Source organism: Macrobrachium nipponense, chromosome 21 (genome assembly GCF_015104395.2).
Source record: "Macrobrachium nipponense isolate FS-2020 chromosome 21, ASM1510439v2, whole genome shotgun sequence".
Classification (NCBI taxonomy): domain Eukaryota; kingdom Metazoa; phylum Arthropoda; class Malacostraca; order Decapoda; family Palaemonidae; genus Macrobrachium; species Macrobrachium nipponense.
In genome coordinates, this window is record NC_087212.1 from 37802287 (window position 1) to 37819208 (window position 16922).

Sequence of the window (16922 nt, forward strand, 5' to 3'; positions counted from 1 at the left end):
ATGTAAATGAGATATATGTATATATACACACACACACACACATACAATCACACACACACACACACACACACACACATATATATATATATATATATATATATATATATATATATATATATATATATATATAGAATCAAGGATGATACCACAACTTCTTGCATGTATTTATTTATGGCTACGTTAGCAAGGAGGACTGCCCCTTTCATTCCCCGTCTCCCGTGTTTGACTTTTTATCCATCCTTCTTGAATCCAAGTCTACCCTTCGCTTCTATTCCAGTTTGTTTGGTAAAGCAAATCTTTGTGTCTGCGATCATTTCCAGTTTTCACAAGTCTTTTTAATGTCTGCATGATCTAATTCTGTTTACCGATGCCACGCTCAATTGCCTTAGGTTTTCTGAGTCATGTTGTTGTTTTTTTAGTAAATATTTGTTTGTTTGTTTGGAAAATCATCTTTTGTATTTTGTTTTGATTTCTTTTTTTTTCTTTATTTACAATTGGGCATTTTTTGTCAGTTGTAGCTTGCTTTGTAAGTTCGTTATTTTTCAGGATCGATTCATATGGATATTTGGTCAACATAATAATAATAATAATAATAATGGTAATAATAAAAGTATTATTATTATTATTTTTGTGGGGGGTTGGTCTATCACAGTCCTCCAGTTCGACTGAGTAGTATTTATAGTGTGGGGTTCCGGGTTGTATCCTGCCTCCTTAGGAGTCCGTCACTTTTCTTACTATGTACGCTGTCTCTATGAGCACACTCATCTGTATGCGTCCTGGAGCTACTTCAGCATCTAGTTTTTCCAGGTTCCCTTTTCAGGGATCTTGGGATCGTGCCTAGTGCTCCTATGATTATGGGTACAATTTCCACTGGCATATCCCATATCCATCTTATTTCTATTTTCAGGTCTTGATACTTATCTATTTTTTCCCTTTCTTTCCCTTCAATTCTGGTGTCCCATGGTGTTGCGACATCAGTGAGTGATACTTTCCTCTTGATTTTCTCAATCAACGTCACGTCTGGTCTATTTGAACGTATCACCCTATCTGTTCTGATACCATAGTCTCAGAGGATCTTTTGCCTAATCGATTGCTATCTCTCCTTCAGGTTGGTGCTCGTACCACTTATTACTGCAAGGTTACTGGTCTTTCTTGCACAGGCTCCAGTGGAAAGCTTTTGACACTGAATCATGCCTCTTTTTGTACTGGTTTCGTGCAAGCGCCTGACATTCGCTTGCTATGTGGTTTATGGTCTCGTTTTTCATATTGCACTCGCTGCATATGGGTGAGATGTTATTCCATCTATCGTTCTTTGAACATATCTGGTTCTTAGGGCCTGATCTTGTGCTGCTGTTATCATTCCTTCTATTTCCTTCTTGAGCTCTCCCCTCTGTAGCTATTGCCATGTTTCATCGCTGGCCTGTTCTTTAGTCTGTCTCATGTATTGTCCATGCATTGGTTTGTTGTGCCACTCCTCCGTTCTGTTTGTCATTCTCCTGTCCTGTCTCTGTATATTTCTGGGTCTTTTATCAGTCCTTCTCTTGAGCCACTGTCTTCACCGGTTTTCAGATATTGCCCCAGTGCTCTGTTCTCGATGTTTACGCAGTCCTCTATGCTTAGTAGTCCTCTCCCTCCTTCCTTTTGTGTTATGTATAGTCTGTCCATATTTGCTCTTGGGTGTAGTGCTTTGTGTATTGTCATATGTTTCCTGGTTTTCTGGTCTATGCTGCGGAGTTCTGCCTTCGTCCATTCCACTTCTGCCCTGTATCAGATTAATGGTACTGCCCATGTGTTTATGGTTTTCATTATATTTCCGGCATTGAGTTTTGACTTGAGTATCGCCTTAAGTCACTGCATATATTCTTTCCTGATCGTGTCCTTCATCTCTTGGTGTTTCATATCCTCTGCTTCCACTATTCCCAGGTATTTGTATCTTGTGTCATCTACGTGTTTGATGTTCCCATCTAGTAGCTTTATCCCTTCCGTCCTTGTTACTTTGCCCTTTTGTATGTTGACTAAGGCACATTTTTCTATTCCAAACTCCATCCTGATGTCCCCAGATACAATCCTTACAGTCGGGGTTAGGGTATCTATTACCTTGATGCTCTTACCATACAGCTTGATGTCGTCCATGAACATCAGATGGTTAATTCTGTTACCTCTTTTTTTTGAGTTTGTACCCAGCATCCATCTTGTGCAGTACTTTATGTGACTTGCACTGCACTAGAATAAGTCGGAGAACTTTTAGTCTCCATATCTTGTTATTACACAAAAGCTGTTAAATCCGCCAGTCCAAGGAATTCATTGTTTCTTGTGCCTAGCACTTATGATAGGTCATTTAAAAGGCCTTAAAATCCACGTCCTTTATGTGTACACCTTTATGTCCTACTGTAACATCATTCTCCTTGTATTTTGATTCATTTCTATCCATTTGATTAATTTGTTTTTTATTTTATAATAAGTGAGGTATCTTCTTTCTATAATTATCTTTACCTTCCTCCTAATGAACATATACGTTGGAATGTTGAATTTCAAGTCGATGGCCCCTGCTGGTTTGTTGCATATGAATTGGGCTCATCTTTTAATAAGAATAAAAATAAACCTTACCCGTCATAGGCCATTGACCTGCCAGTGAGCGAGAAGGAGTGACGAAGTTTATTGAAACTGATTTTGAAAATAAAAAGAAAACAGTGTCGCTGTCATCTATAATTTATCTTTCCTTCGTCTCATTCCTTTCTGCCCATCCTTCAGCTTTCACTCAACATCAAAGTGAGAGAGAGAGAAGCAAGCAGCTAAACAACCTCCCCCCACCAAAAAAAAAGAAAAAAAAAATGGAAAGAAAAGGGAAGAACGCATCGAGGAGGTCATTCTTCCATTGTTGCTTTCGACGAAGGGACCGAATCGGATGTCATTTTCGCCGGTGATTAGTGGACTATTGGGAGTCTCTTGGGCGAAGGAGGAAAATCAACCCCGGCGCGCGAGAGTAGCCCGGCTATGACTCGCCAAAATCTGGGACAATAGGGCTCGTTTCTGTCAAAGACTAAAATAATGAACACATCACTTTCGTAATTAGACACGCATGGGTATCTCCGGGTATTATCGTACTTCTTCGATCTCTTCTCTTCTCTCTCTCTCTCTCTCTCTCTCTCTCTCTCTCTCTCTCTCTCTCTAATCTGTCGATTTGCTCTTCCGTCTGTTGCCATATATATAATATATATATATATATAATATATATATATATTATATATATATATATATATATATATCTATATATGTTTCTATATATATATATATATAATATATATATATATATATACGTATACTAGTCTTCTATATATATATATATATATATAATATATACTATTTCTTAATAATGTATCTACGTTCGCTTACCTTGTTCAATTAATTTACAGTATATTTGTGTATTACTCTCACTACCGCAATTGTTATTTACGTGGTTAAATTTCCAGTATATATATTATAATATATATATCTATATATATATATATATATATACATACATATGTATACGCGTATATATATATATATATATATATATATATTATATATATATATATATATATATATACACATTTTACCTTTCTTACGTCCACGTCTTTTTTTCTTTTTTATTTTCAAGTGTATATATTTTTTAGTAGCACTTCACTTGATCCACCACTTGCTATCTGTCGCCTTCCTTGTTTTATGATATATATATATATATATATATATATATATATATATATATATGTATATATATATGTATATATATGATATATAGTATATATATGTAAATATATATAGTATATATATATAAATATATATATATATATATGATACGTCACATATATATATATATATATATATATATAATATATATATATATATATATATATATATATATATATACGACACATGATTATATATATCTATATATATATATATATATATATATATATATATATATATATATATATATATATATACGTATATATATGTATATATATGTGTGTATTAATTATATATATCTATATATATTATATATATATATATATATATATATATATATATATACATACGTATACATATTCCAGTTCACAGCCTTTCGTGTTTGCGTCTGACGGACACCCCCTGTCATTTCCCCATCATTACTACATCGCGCAATGGGAAATGAGGCCTGGATCGCTTATAGTTCATTGCCCCTAACTTCTTTCAAGATGTGTTTGTTGTAAGTATATTGCATGATGCACATTGTTAACATTAATGGTTTAATTTATGTCTTGAATTTGTACTTATTCTCTTTAATTATCTCTACGGTACTAGGTTGCATTTTATAATCAGTGTAACTCCCTGTCAAAAATAATGTTCATATGAGAGGGTTGGGACGGTATGTCCCTGCCAGGGGTACGTTACGTACCGAATGAGGACGTAGTTACCTTCATTCTGCATACGTACTTATGTATGGTTTATTGGCAAGAGAAATTGACCGCTGGCTAGAAAACGGCAAGTATAAATGAGTATTTATTTTTACCTTAAACTGTTGATTTTTACACAAAAACAAAACTTTAAAAATGTTCAGATAGCAGGAGGGGTTTCTGCTCTAGAGAGAGAGAGAGAGAGAGAGAGAGAGAGAGCTTTGACGAACATCCAGCCGAACGTTTGTTGGATCTGACAAGATTAAATTGGCCAGACGTTGTTTATGAAATATTTGAGCAGTCCGTTTTAGCCTTAAAAGAGAGAGAGAGACAGAGAGAGAGAGAGAGAGAGAGAGAGAGAGAGAGAGAGAGAGAGAGATGCTTTGACGCACAATTTGTTTGTTTGGTTCCCGACAGCAAAATCGCTACCTAAAATATTTGTTTAAACGTTGGCTACACAAAGCCTCTGGTTTTGTTCTGTTTTTGTTATGGCAATGCTCATACGCGCTCCGTTTCGGCGAGAGACGAAATACGGTTGTTTATACCCAATTTTTCTCTTCTCTCTCTCTCCCCCCCCCCCCCTCTCCCCCCCCCCCCCCCTTTTTTTTTTTTTCTTTTTTTTTTTTGCTTGTCACTGTTTCTCCGGTTTTATTTCCCTTTTTAGTCATCTATTTTTCAATGTTTTGTTTTGGAAATCGGAAGGGCGCAAATGGCAAATGGACGGAAATTCGAAATTCATTCATTTGTTTTGCGAGTTTCATTGGCTTATTGTAGTATCTCCTTTTATTATTATTATTGTTATTATTATTATTATTATTATTATTATTGTTATTATTATTAATAGTTAGTATGAGATATTTTGATGATAAAGCTTCAGTCTTCCTCAGATATTATCAATAGAAGGATTATTAACAGATATTATTATTATTATTATTATTATTATTATTTATCAAGTAATGGCTACTTCAGCAGCGTTACACTTGTAGAGATTCTTCTCCATTTTCCGAATAGCGGCTTTTTCCGTATCACCTGAACAGGCTAGTAGAGCGCCTATAGAGGTCATGATCAAATACAATGTCAAAATTGGTGTATATATTTGAATTTTACAGATAAACTATGATATCATAGTCATCAAAGTCATTAACGATATTCTTTCTCTCTCTCTCTCTCTCTCTCTCTCTCCTCTCTCTCTCTTCTCTCTCTCTCGAGAGAGAGAGAGAGAGAGAGAGAGAGAGAGAGAGAGAAAGAATATCGTTAATGACTTTGATGACTATGATATAGTTTATCTGTAAAATTCAAATATTTACATCGATTTTGACACTGTATTTGATCATGACCTCTATAGGCGCTCTACTAGCCTGTTTAAGTAGCACGGAAAAAGCCGCTATTCGGAAAATGGAGAAGAATCTCCACAAGTTTAACGCTGCTGAAGTAGCCATTACTTCTAATAAAGTATGCTTGAGAGAGGGTCTGCTTCCTAAGTATATTATTATTATTATTATTATTATTATTATTATATTATATTATTATTATTACCTAGTTAAAAAGTGATATGATTGAATGAGTGTTCTGTAATAGGAATGACGACTGATTATACACCGAACTGTAGTGGTGTTAGTGGTCTCAGTTTAGTAAGATCTTATAAACATAGTACAAATAGTAGAATTTCTATTGAAAAAAGACCAAACAGAATCTTTCTCTCAGGGGATATAAAGGTATTGATTTGGTTTCGTGATGTAGCCGGTCATACGCTACAGAATGCATCGTAATTGGTTATTTGCCAGAATGCATTGTTGCCAGTCTCAATGTGAAGAATGAAGTGTATCTGGCTATATGCTACTGAGTGCATTTAGAATGTTTTATAGCTGCTCATACGACACAAAGTGCAGTATAACTGGTGATAACAGTAGCAAACCCCGTGGTGCACTGTAGGCATTACTTAAAGGTCTTTGCACCGTTACTTTGGTCCCTAGTTGCAACCTGTTTCATTTCTTTTACTGTACCTCCGTTATATTCTCTTTCTTCCATCTGACTTTCCATGCTCTGTAACATTTGTTTCATAGTGCAGCTGCGAGGTTTCTTCCTGTTACACATTTCAAACTTTTTACTGGCAATTTCCCTTTCAGCACTGAATAACCTCGTGGGCCCCAGCGCTTGGCGTTTGGCCTAAATTTCGTATTCTGTTCTTCTGTATTCTATAACAGTTGTAAAAATAAATTTGAATATTATATCTTATTCATGATACTTAAGAAAATTTTCCCTGGAGTGGGTAGGTCCCTCGCTCAAGAATTAGCGTTTAAGTTTTGCCTTTTTAATTCCAGTATAATAATTACGGATTTTAAATTGCTCCTTCACGTAACGTAAAAGGAATATGGTAGGCACTAGAGAATATATTTTTATGGTTCTACTGAAGATTGATGTTGATTTCAAATCACGTGTTCCATACACGCTCTCCACATTTAAGACTATATTTTTTATAAACAGTATTTATTATAAATAATAGTTACAGTATTTGGTCTTGTACTGGGTTATTCATTCATCATATTGTCAAGGTACTTCATCACTGTTGACATTTTTTCAACTTACTTCAAGCAGGTAGGGCACGAGACAGTTACCTGTTGCCTCCGCGAAACTTTTCCGAAAATGCAGTCAGCAGTTGCTTTTATGTCTCATAACCGTTTCGTCTTTGGAAATGTATCCTGTAGTGGCATTTTTATTTTGGACTTTATCCAAATAATAGGATTTCATATACCTTTTATCGGGTATTTGTATTTAAAATGCCCTAAATCTGGATCCGTAACTGTTTATAAAGTAAGACGTGGGCAGTTTTGTCAAAGAGTAAAGCCTTGTAGAAACACGCACACACACAACCTCGTACTTGATACAGTCCTTGCACTTTGTAATGGCTGAGGATTCTTTACATAAAAAATGTTCTGAAACCTTTACAGCTATCAAACTGACTTATTTTCGTTTTCCCAATGTCGTTTGATTACGTTGTTTTCCCAAATAGATGTGAGTATAGTCTTTAAAGCGCAATGTTTACGAAACATTTAAATACGCTGAAACGTCAAAAATCCAACAATGTTCTCACTCTGCGTTGCGCAGGAAACAGATGTGAAAACAAACGCAAACCGCCTCAAATGAAATGGCCCAACACGTATCCCCCCTCCCCCCCACCTACCCTCACAGAATCTCCCCAGCAGGAGACCGAAACTATCAAAGATTTTTCCCCCTTTTATATTTCGGAAAGGGGTGAAGAGGAAGGGCGGCGGTCATCAGGTAGAGCAAAGTAACGGTTTGCTACGCTACACAAACTACGCTATTTAATGACTACCCGATGAGTGGAGTTGGATAAGGCGTTTTAGAGAAAGGGGCTCTTCCCCGTCCCGTAGAGAGTCGTAGTAGGGAAGGAAGGAGGCCCCTTAACCCCTTCCCCACCTTCTAACCGCCCCCCCCACCCCCCCCCCCCCAGCTCCAATCAAACCGTCCGTGTCCCCCTTGAGAGGATGACCTGTCCCCACCTTCAGCCTTGCAGGGGCCTGTCCCATTTAGGGCCCCTTCTTTAATGAGTTCGTTACGGCTCGCCTCTTGTTGAGAGCTCGTGCGGGCGCGGCGCTCCCCCTCTCGTATCTGTCTTGTTGGCGCTTGGCGAAACGAACCTGACGGGGACGAAAAGCAGACGTCAAGGAAGTTTGGGGGCGGAGGAAGACGAGGACGAAGGAATGAAGGAGTAACTTCGGGGAGAGAGAGAGAGAGAAAGAGAGAGAGAGAGAGTGAGAGTAGATTAGTGTATGCATACATATACTAACTTTGATGTATTAAGAAGACGAAACTCATTTTATCATTAAACTGTTGGGTGATACCTGAAGGGACTTTATTTAAGTTAATGAAAATGAGGCTATAAAGCCAAGCGGGGACGGGGACGGGGGCGAGGTGCCAATATGCGTTTAAGACAGTGAAAAAGAGAGAGTCAGAGTGGTTGGACAGCAAGCTGGAAGAAAGCAAGCGTGGAGGAAAAGTAAAAGGCTAAAAATTGGGTGCATCAGGGGGCAGAAGGGACGCTTCAAAACAACATTTAGTAATGCTTACAGTGCAGTACGTGAGGTGGACTGACAGCACTACCTCCCGATGGGGATAAATGAAAGTAGATGTGTTTTTGACAGTGCTTCGTATTTGAACAAATCTTTGAGAAATAGTAAAAGATATTGTGAAAAACAAGAAGAGTGAAGCGCATCATGACATTATAGAAATACTTCAAAGCAGGGAACGTTACTTGAAAAAATAATAATCATATCAGTGGCAAAACAGAACTCAAGTAAGGTCACGAGTCAAGAATGAAAGAAGAGGTCATTCAAAGCAGCAGGTGGGTACTTCAGTGCATAATGTAAAAGATGTGGGATTGCATGCCGAGGAGAAGTTTTTGGGTCAAATGATGGCGATTGTGATTAAAAAGAGCAGAAGTTGATGCAACTATTGGGGGGGGGGGGGGGGGGGGGGGGGGCGGCGGGGGTAGTCGGATAAACAAGTTAGCGTTGAAACTTCAGTGTTTTCAGTATTTATGTTGAATGCCAAATGGAATATCTATATATCATGTTTAAACTGAAAGCTTTATATTGGTAAAATATAGATGTGTTGTAGATAATGAACATTTTACCAGGTGTAAAGAAAGCGCTGTGATAAACGTTCTTTCCCTTTCACGTACCTCTCTTTCTCTCTCTCTCTCTCGCTTAGGTATCGTATCCATTAATTCTCAATTGTTTTAGCCCTAAAACTGGCTTAATGCTAATGTCGAGTTTTCATACCAGTTTTCCTCTCTAAGAACGTACCGGATTTTAAGTCTAGTCCTGCATTTTCTTCCTTCTTTTATACCTTTCCTTTATTTTCTTCCTTCTTTTGTACCTTTCCTTTATTTGCCTTCCTTCTTTTGTACCTTTCCTTATCCGTTTCATCCTTTGTAATGCCCCTCTACATCTCATTCAGATGTCTTTTACACCTCAAAATTAATTATTTTTAATTCCTCCGCTATGTATTAGCACTTGTCATTTCTTGGTGGCTTTTGACTAGTACATTTTGCCTCTGGTGTTTACTGGCACCTCTTTATTTGTTCACACCGTTTAATGCCCCGTACTCTTCATTCTGTTTGTTTTATTCCCTGTCTTTTTAGCCCACAACGTCTGATAGGTAGATAGATAAAATTCATTCATTCATGTGTTCTCTCTCTCTCTCTCTCTTCCAGAGTTATCCGTATCGGAATTATTATTATTATTATTATTATTATTATAATGTTGCTGCGTTCCTGTTCATTTACTTATAGTTCAATTCAATCTCTCTCTCTCTCTCGCTCTCTCTCTCTTCCGGAGTTATATGTATCGATATTCATATTCATATTATTATTATTATGTCCTTCTGTTCCTGTTCATTTACCTGTATTCATTCCAAACTCTCTCTCTCTCTTCTCTCTCAGTGAGCGTCGCTCATATATTCAACACACACAGCAAGACATCTTGTAAAGTGTTTACGGAAAATCTTAAGGCAGTCTTTATCGGTGACTTGCAGGATGAGAGCGAGAGGGTAATCCTTCGAATTCGCCTTGTCTAGCAATAACAGATTTATGTTTCTTTTTTTTATTTTTCCTTCTTCCTCCCTCCTGTCTTTTCATTCAGTTTATTTTACGATTGCAGTCAGCCATTCGAGATGCGCAGGGCGTAGCCGCTGGTAGAAAAACATTTTCATTTATTTTTTTACATATATTTCTCGTTGACATTTCTTCTTTAAAATTTATTTCTTGTTGATGCACTGACTCATTGCACGTATGCATGAAGTTGTTATTGTGCTCTCAGAAGACGTCAGGTTATTATTCTCTTTTCATGTGATTTGTTTATCAGTCTCGACTCTGTGTTCGGATCTCGGATTATGAATCCAGCACAAGATTAATATGCTTCAAGTGGATACTTTTTATTGTGTCGTTGGATATGAATGAAACTTCTTTATATAAAGTAATGAAAGAAAGTAGTTGTTTTTTTTACGGGATTTTTTTATTTCTTTTTTATCATGGAGTCTATTTTAACCTTTAGTTAAAAAGTACATGAACACAGTATTTATGTACACTGTAAAAAATTTTCCGTTGAAAAAACGGTAAAAATCCTGGCAGTAATGTTGCCAAGCATTTACCGTTAAAAAAACGGGTCCGTAATTTTAATGTACCGTATTTTCTCCCGTATTTGAGAAAATACCGTATAAAATTTTAACCGTAAAATTTACGGTTTTACCGTTAAGTTAACAATAACATACCGTATAATTTACGGTTAATAGTTTTACGGGATTTTCTCAAATACGGGTGAAATGCAAAATATAATAACAGGCTGGGGGCAAATCAAATGCCCGAGTTTTGATAGGCTATTAGGAAAAGTAAAACAATACTTACAGAATTATTTGTTGTTTTATTCGAATCATTATACAATGCAGTTTGTGTGATCACTTTTTGAAGATGGCATCAGGAAGATGGTGGCCGTCTGTAGCGATGAACTCTTGAAGGCAATGTCTGAAGTTTTCAGCTGCTCTTCGGCTCATCTCACTTCGGCCACACAGTTTGGAAGAATTGAAGATGCGAATCCGGGAGGAAATCGCTACAATACTCCTCGAGATCTGCCGAAGAGCAGCCGAAAACTTCAGACATCGCCTTCAACTGTGCATCGCTATAGATGGCACCATCTTCCTGATGGCATCTTCAAAAAGGATCACACAAACAGCATTGTATACTGATTCGAGTAAAACAAATAATTCTGTAAGTATTGTTTTGCTTTTCCTAATAGCCGATCAAAACTCGGGCATTTGATTTGCCCCACCCTGTATATCACTGCGCTACACAACCCCACCCGCCAAACTTTGGAGTGGCTAATTTAAGAAAAAAATAATCCTAAAAACATTTTTCATACCTTCCTTGTGGGGCCACATTTTATTAAACATTTGTAAATTTTACCAATAGTCATTTATACATGTGTTTTTTAAATTTATTTTTGTAAAAATTCTAATTACATCTCATACAATATCAAAACAGATAAAAACTAAAATTGGTAACAAATCCTATACATGTAACATATTTATGTAAATTTATTTGACAGAGTATACAGTAACTTTTTGGGATTTGTACATGATTTTTAATATATTCTTTGAATTAATGTTAAATTCTTTGCATTTTATGTTACAATTGAAATAGTAACCAAAAATTCCTTGTGCAGGTCATATATCCAATTGGAGAAAATAATGAGAAGATTAACTTTTAAAAAACTTTATTCTTGAAAAACAGATTTATAACTTTTTTAACACAAAATTTAACATTAATTATTTATACAGAAGAGTGTGAATGCTTTTTCACTCCTTATCCCTTCCATAAGCTCATTGAACTTTAATATTCTTCAATGGGTGTGTGCCATGTTTTCTTTGTTCTGGTATTTTTTGTCCCTTTTTCTGCATTTATTTTTCAGAAACACCTGTAAAAATGACAAGATATATGAACATAATGGTAAAAATATTGTAAAACAACTGCTCACCACCACACATATTACAAAGTTACAGTACATGGACATTTAAATATAAATTACTTCCCTGATATTCTTAAATTAAAGAAAAAAAAAAACTCAAGTAACTTATTACAACAGCTTACCTCTGCATAAATTCCATTGTGACTGAAGCTTCTGATGGGTAATAAATATCATATATCAAAAATGCTGCGAAAACCATGGCCATCGCAGCACGAGTGAAGTCAAGTCTGAGTTGATGAATCTTCCATCAACTGCAACTATGAAGCGGATAGCCTGGAGCACCGATGTTCCTGAAAATTAAGCCTTGGTGAAATTCTGTAACAATAGAATTTTGTAGTAGCATGTGTGGTGGGAATAGAAAGCATGAATTAGATGAGAAAACAGAGAAAAATGCCAATCTATATATATTATTTAAGTGAAGCATTGTTTATTGCAGAAACTGCCAGGAAAAAAAATATTTTCACAGTGGGTGACAATTAGAAGGCCAAACACTAACAACTGGTAGGAAGAGTAACTGATATTACATAAAAAAATTATGGATTTTACTAGACAGGACAGTTTATGGATATATCATGCATTAGAATGCAGATTAACAAATTATAAGGTCCCTGCGAGGAAGTTGCAGAATTCAAGTACTAATCATTGCACACATACACTAGTACATTCATACTATAAAAGGCAAAAATTTTGAGTTATATAGCATGGAAATAGGAATAGGGAAGTTTAAAGGTAGTATAGTGTGCAAATAAAGACAGTCCTGAAAATAGTATATTAGGAACAGCAGCATGAAAAGTTGAGATGTGGAATTAGAGAGGATCATATGGAGCATCACAAACAACAAAGAAAGGTATAAACTTTGAAATAAAATAAAGCATAAAGGTGGTTTCAAATTGAGAGATTCAGAGCATAAGCATGCAATGATAAGAAATCTTACTATAATGTATTAAGAGTTAGGAATGATCAGATTTAGTCACATGCAATCCTACTTATATATAGTATATATTTAATTATATATGATTTAATGACTTAGATAAAAAAAAACCTTCCCCAATTTTGCAAAATTCAAGCAGGCCTAGGATCTACCATTGTTAAAGAAAAAGTTATCACATTATTTACATAACTACTTTTAAAACTTCTGATTCTTCCAGAATGACAGATTGAGTATTTTTTAAAACTCATTAATAATCATGCTTAATTTAGGTTAAATTGGTGTTGGCAAAAAAAAAAAAAAAAAAAAAAAAAAAAAAAGTCCTTTTTGGAAATTTGGAAATGGCCACCCTAATACTAGGAGCTTCAATTCATTCCAGAGATGTATAACTTCAGTATTTGTAATAACTCTTCTGCTATCATTTGTTTCATATTTCATCACTATAGGCTACACAGAAATGAGATTAGTATGTGTATTTCATGCCCACTTGAGTGCTGTGAGCAAAATTTTAAAAAATACTCAATCTGTCATTATATATGTAATATATATATTACATTATATATATACATTACATATATATACATATATTAAATTAACATTAATTAACAATATATATATATATTATATATATATATATATATATATAGATATATATATTATTATACATAAATATATATACATATAAATATATATACACATACAAATGTATGTATTAAATATAATAATATACATGCTATGATTCAAATATATTATTTAACTACAATATCATATATATATATATACAATGCTATGTGACAATATATAACACATACATATAATATATAGTAATGTATAACTTATATTATTACATCAATGTATATAGACATATACTATATTTAATATTATACATATATATTATATAATATACATACTAAATATATATATACATATATTAAAAGTTATAAATAAATATAATAAATACATTATATATATTATAATACAATATAACTATACATATTACTATAAATATAATACCAGTATATATGTATTATCAATATTACATATATCAATTAATTATAACATATACGATCATTGTTACATATATATTATATATATTATATATATGTATACATATTACATTAATTATAATAATTAAATATACATAATTACATATATATTATACATACATATAAAATATATATATTACATATCATTAGTATATATATACATTACTATATATATATACATACATATAATATATATCATATATATAATTATATATAAATATATATATAATAATATATACATATAAATATATACAATATAAATTATAACACAGACATAATATAGACACATACATAGATATTACCCCATAACATATATATTACAAAGACATATATATACACAACATATATACACCATATATACATACTAAATATACACATACATATATATACAGATATATATATACTATATATATACTACATATATATATAGCATATACTATATACATATATATATACATATAGTAAATAGATATAATATATTCATATATAAATATATATATATATATATACATATATACATATATATATATATATACATATATACATATATATATATATATACATATAGATATATATATACATTACATATATATATATACATACATATATATAGTATACATAGCATATATATATATACATACATTATATCATATAACATACATATATATTATATACATACATATATATATAGTACAATACATATATATATACATACATACATATATATATATATACATACATATATATATACATACATATATATATATATATATATATATATATATATATATATACAATATATATACACACATATATATATACAACATATATATATACATATATATATATATATATATATATATATACTATCATATAATACTACATATATATATACATACACATATATATATATATATATATATATATATATATATATATATATATATAAAACTTGACTTGAGTGTTTAAATCTCAAATAGTGTATGAATAAAGAACTGAAATTGATTAATATTTAAATGTATTGAAGATGGAACAATTTATTACATAACTGGGGTGAAAAAATTAACATTACCTATTTCAGAAACTAAAGGAATTAGCAATCTGATGTTTACATTTTGCCCTTTTCCTTGCCATCTCTAATAGTTTTCTGTTGGCTAGAAGTCTTTTGTAAATGGCTGGACAGATATAAGTACACTGCGGCTCCATGCCTAGTGTTCCTAACTGTGCCAACAGCCACTATATAAAATTATTGGCCTCATGAAAAAAAAAAAAAATGGTTCTTTTGCCCATCAGTTCTCACTGTTTTCGTATATGTATTTGTTTATATTTTTAGCATTAATATTTTTATTTAGACAAACCCAAAAGCACAGGAGAAATTAGCGTCCTTCTTAAGGTGAAGCAGGACCGAGGACAGAATGCTCAAAAAACAGGAGTGTCCTTCCTAAAGCAGGACGTCTGGCCACCCTACCTAATATGTAAGAAGAGGAATCTAGTCTAGGAAGTAATTTATTTAACCCAAGGTATTGTTTAAGCTGGCATAGGCTAATAATTATAATATAATCCACATTAAGCTAGTCATAAAAGATCTTGTTAAGTTTTCTCTCAACTCATAACCCTCCTGCAAACTGGTTTTCTCTTTAAATAGCCAAGACTATTTTGCTTGATATTCAGCCACGCTTTTTTTAAGCTAATATCAGGATATTCCTTTGAAAAAGGGATTGCCACTCTACCTTGTTATTCTGCAACCTATGGTAGGTTAGGCTAATACCACTCAAGGGTATAGGCTACATAAGACTGAACCAGAATATAGCCTTTACAAAGTCTAGAATACTATTTTTGCACTATGTCCTTTTTAAGTCTTTTCAAGTCTAATACATGGTATTACTTCATTATAAATAAAAGAACATATTATGATTAATTATTCACACCTAAATGTACAGCTTACCAGATCCCATAAGTTCACAAGTTACATAACACAATTACTTGCCATGTACCCATACAGTTAGGCTAGTGACTCCCACAGAAGAAAGGCTGCTATTTTCACCCCAGACTGGTTTAGCCTACGATAAACAACCGAGAGGACTAGCTGTGGCCACCTTAACCATCTTAGAACCACCTTCAGAAAAAGTACTTTAACATGTCCTGATACCAGAGATGGGCACCAGTCACGATCAACGGTCGTGAAGCAACACCTCGAGACATGAGACTCATGACTGGTACCCATCTCCTGTGTCAGGGCGTGTTGTTAAAGTACTTTTCCTGAAGGTGGGTCCGAACACGGTTAACGTGGCCGCAGCTAGTCCACTCTGTTGTTTACCCTATAGGTATGTGGTCTAGGTTAACAATCTATGCTAATGGGATGTTTATCAAAAGTTTACCACATAGCTTCACTACACAATGTACGGTAATTGTACTTACTAGTCCTGGATTATTTATTGCCATCTAATTATACAGGTTGTATTAGGGGGAAATACTCGTCCCGCAAGCCGTCGACGGAGGCAGGGTCCATACATAATAGTCCTAATCTAATTATAGGCCGCAACTACAGTAAAGTTTTATCATATAAAATAAAAAAAGCATACACCTGGTCTTAAAACTCACCTGATGCTGTTCACAACTTTCACTCTTCGTAACAGTAGAAGAAACCCAGAAGACATCTGTGATGAGCTGAGGGGATTCGTTGTTTTCAAGTGACTTGTACGGCGCCTCCGCCCGCCAGAAATGAAAACACACGCATTGCGAAATGCGTATCTGATCGGGATAATCGTAATATATATGATGTTTTTGGTCCTTTGAATATACAGTGGAATTTTTATTTTTTGCCCGTTTCATAAAACGTAATGTTGGAAATGGTAAATGTACAAGTATATTATTATATTAATACACTAATAATTCTGTAGTTACATGGGATGGTAGCGGATGGCAACTTCATATGGACAGATGCCAATGCGATAATAATAAAACTAATAACTTCTACAATATTGTATTTTTA

The 16922-nt window shown here is 33.8% G+C and overlaps 1 long non-coding RNA gene across 2 annotated transcripts; it reads right to left on the minus strand.

The window, feature by feature from the left end:
- Positions 1-11800: 11800 nt before the first annotated feature.
- Positions 11801-16558, minus strand: LOC135197581 (uncharacterized). 2 transcript variants are annotated; one of them, XR_010310612.1, is made up of 3 exons: positions 16532-16558; positions 12079-12246; positions 11801-11905 (listed from the first exon to the last, which is right to left on the minus strand). It is a non-coding gene; the product is annotated as an uncharacterized LOC135197581 (long non-coding RNA). The 2 variants fall into 2 exon arrangements; XR_010310613.1 differs by lacking the exon at positions 16532-16558 and adding an exon at positions 16349-16464.
- Positions 16559-16922: the final 364 nt, after the last annotated feature.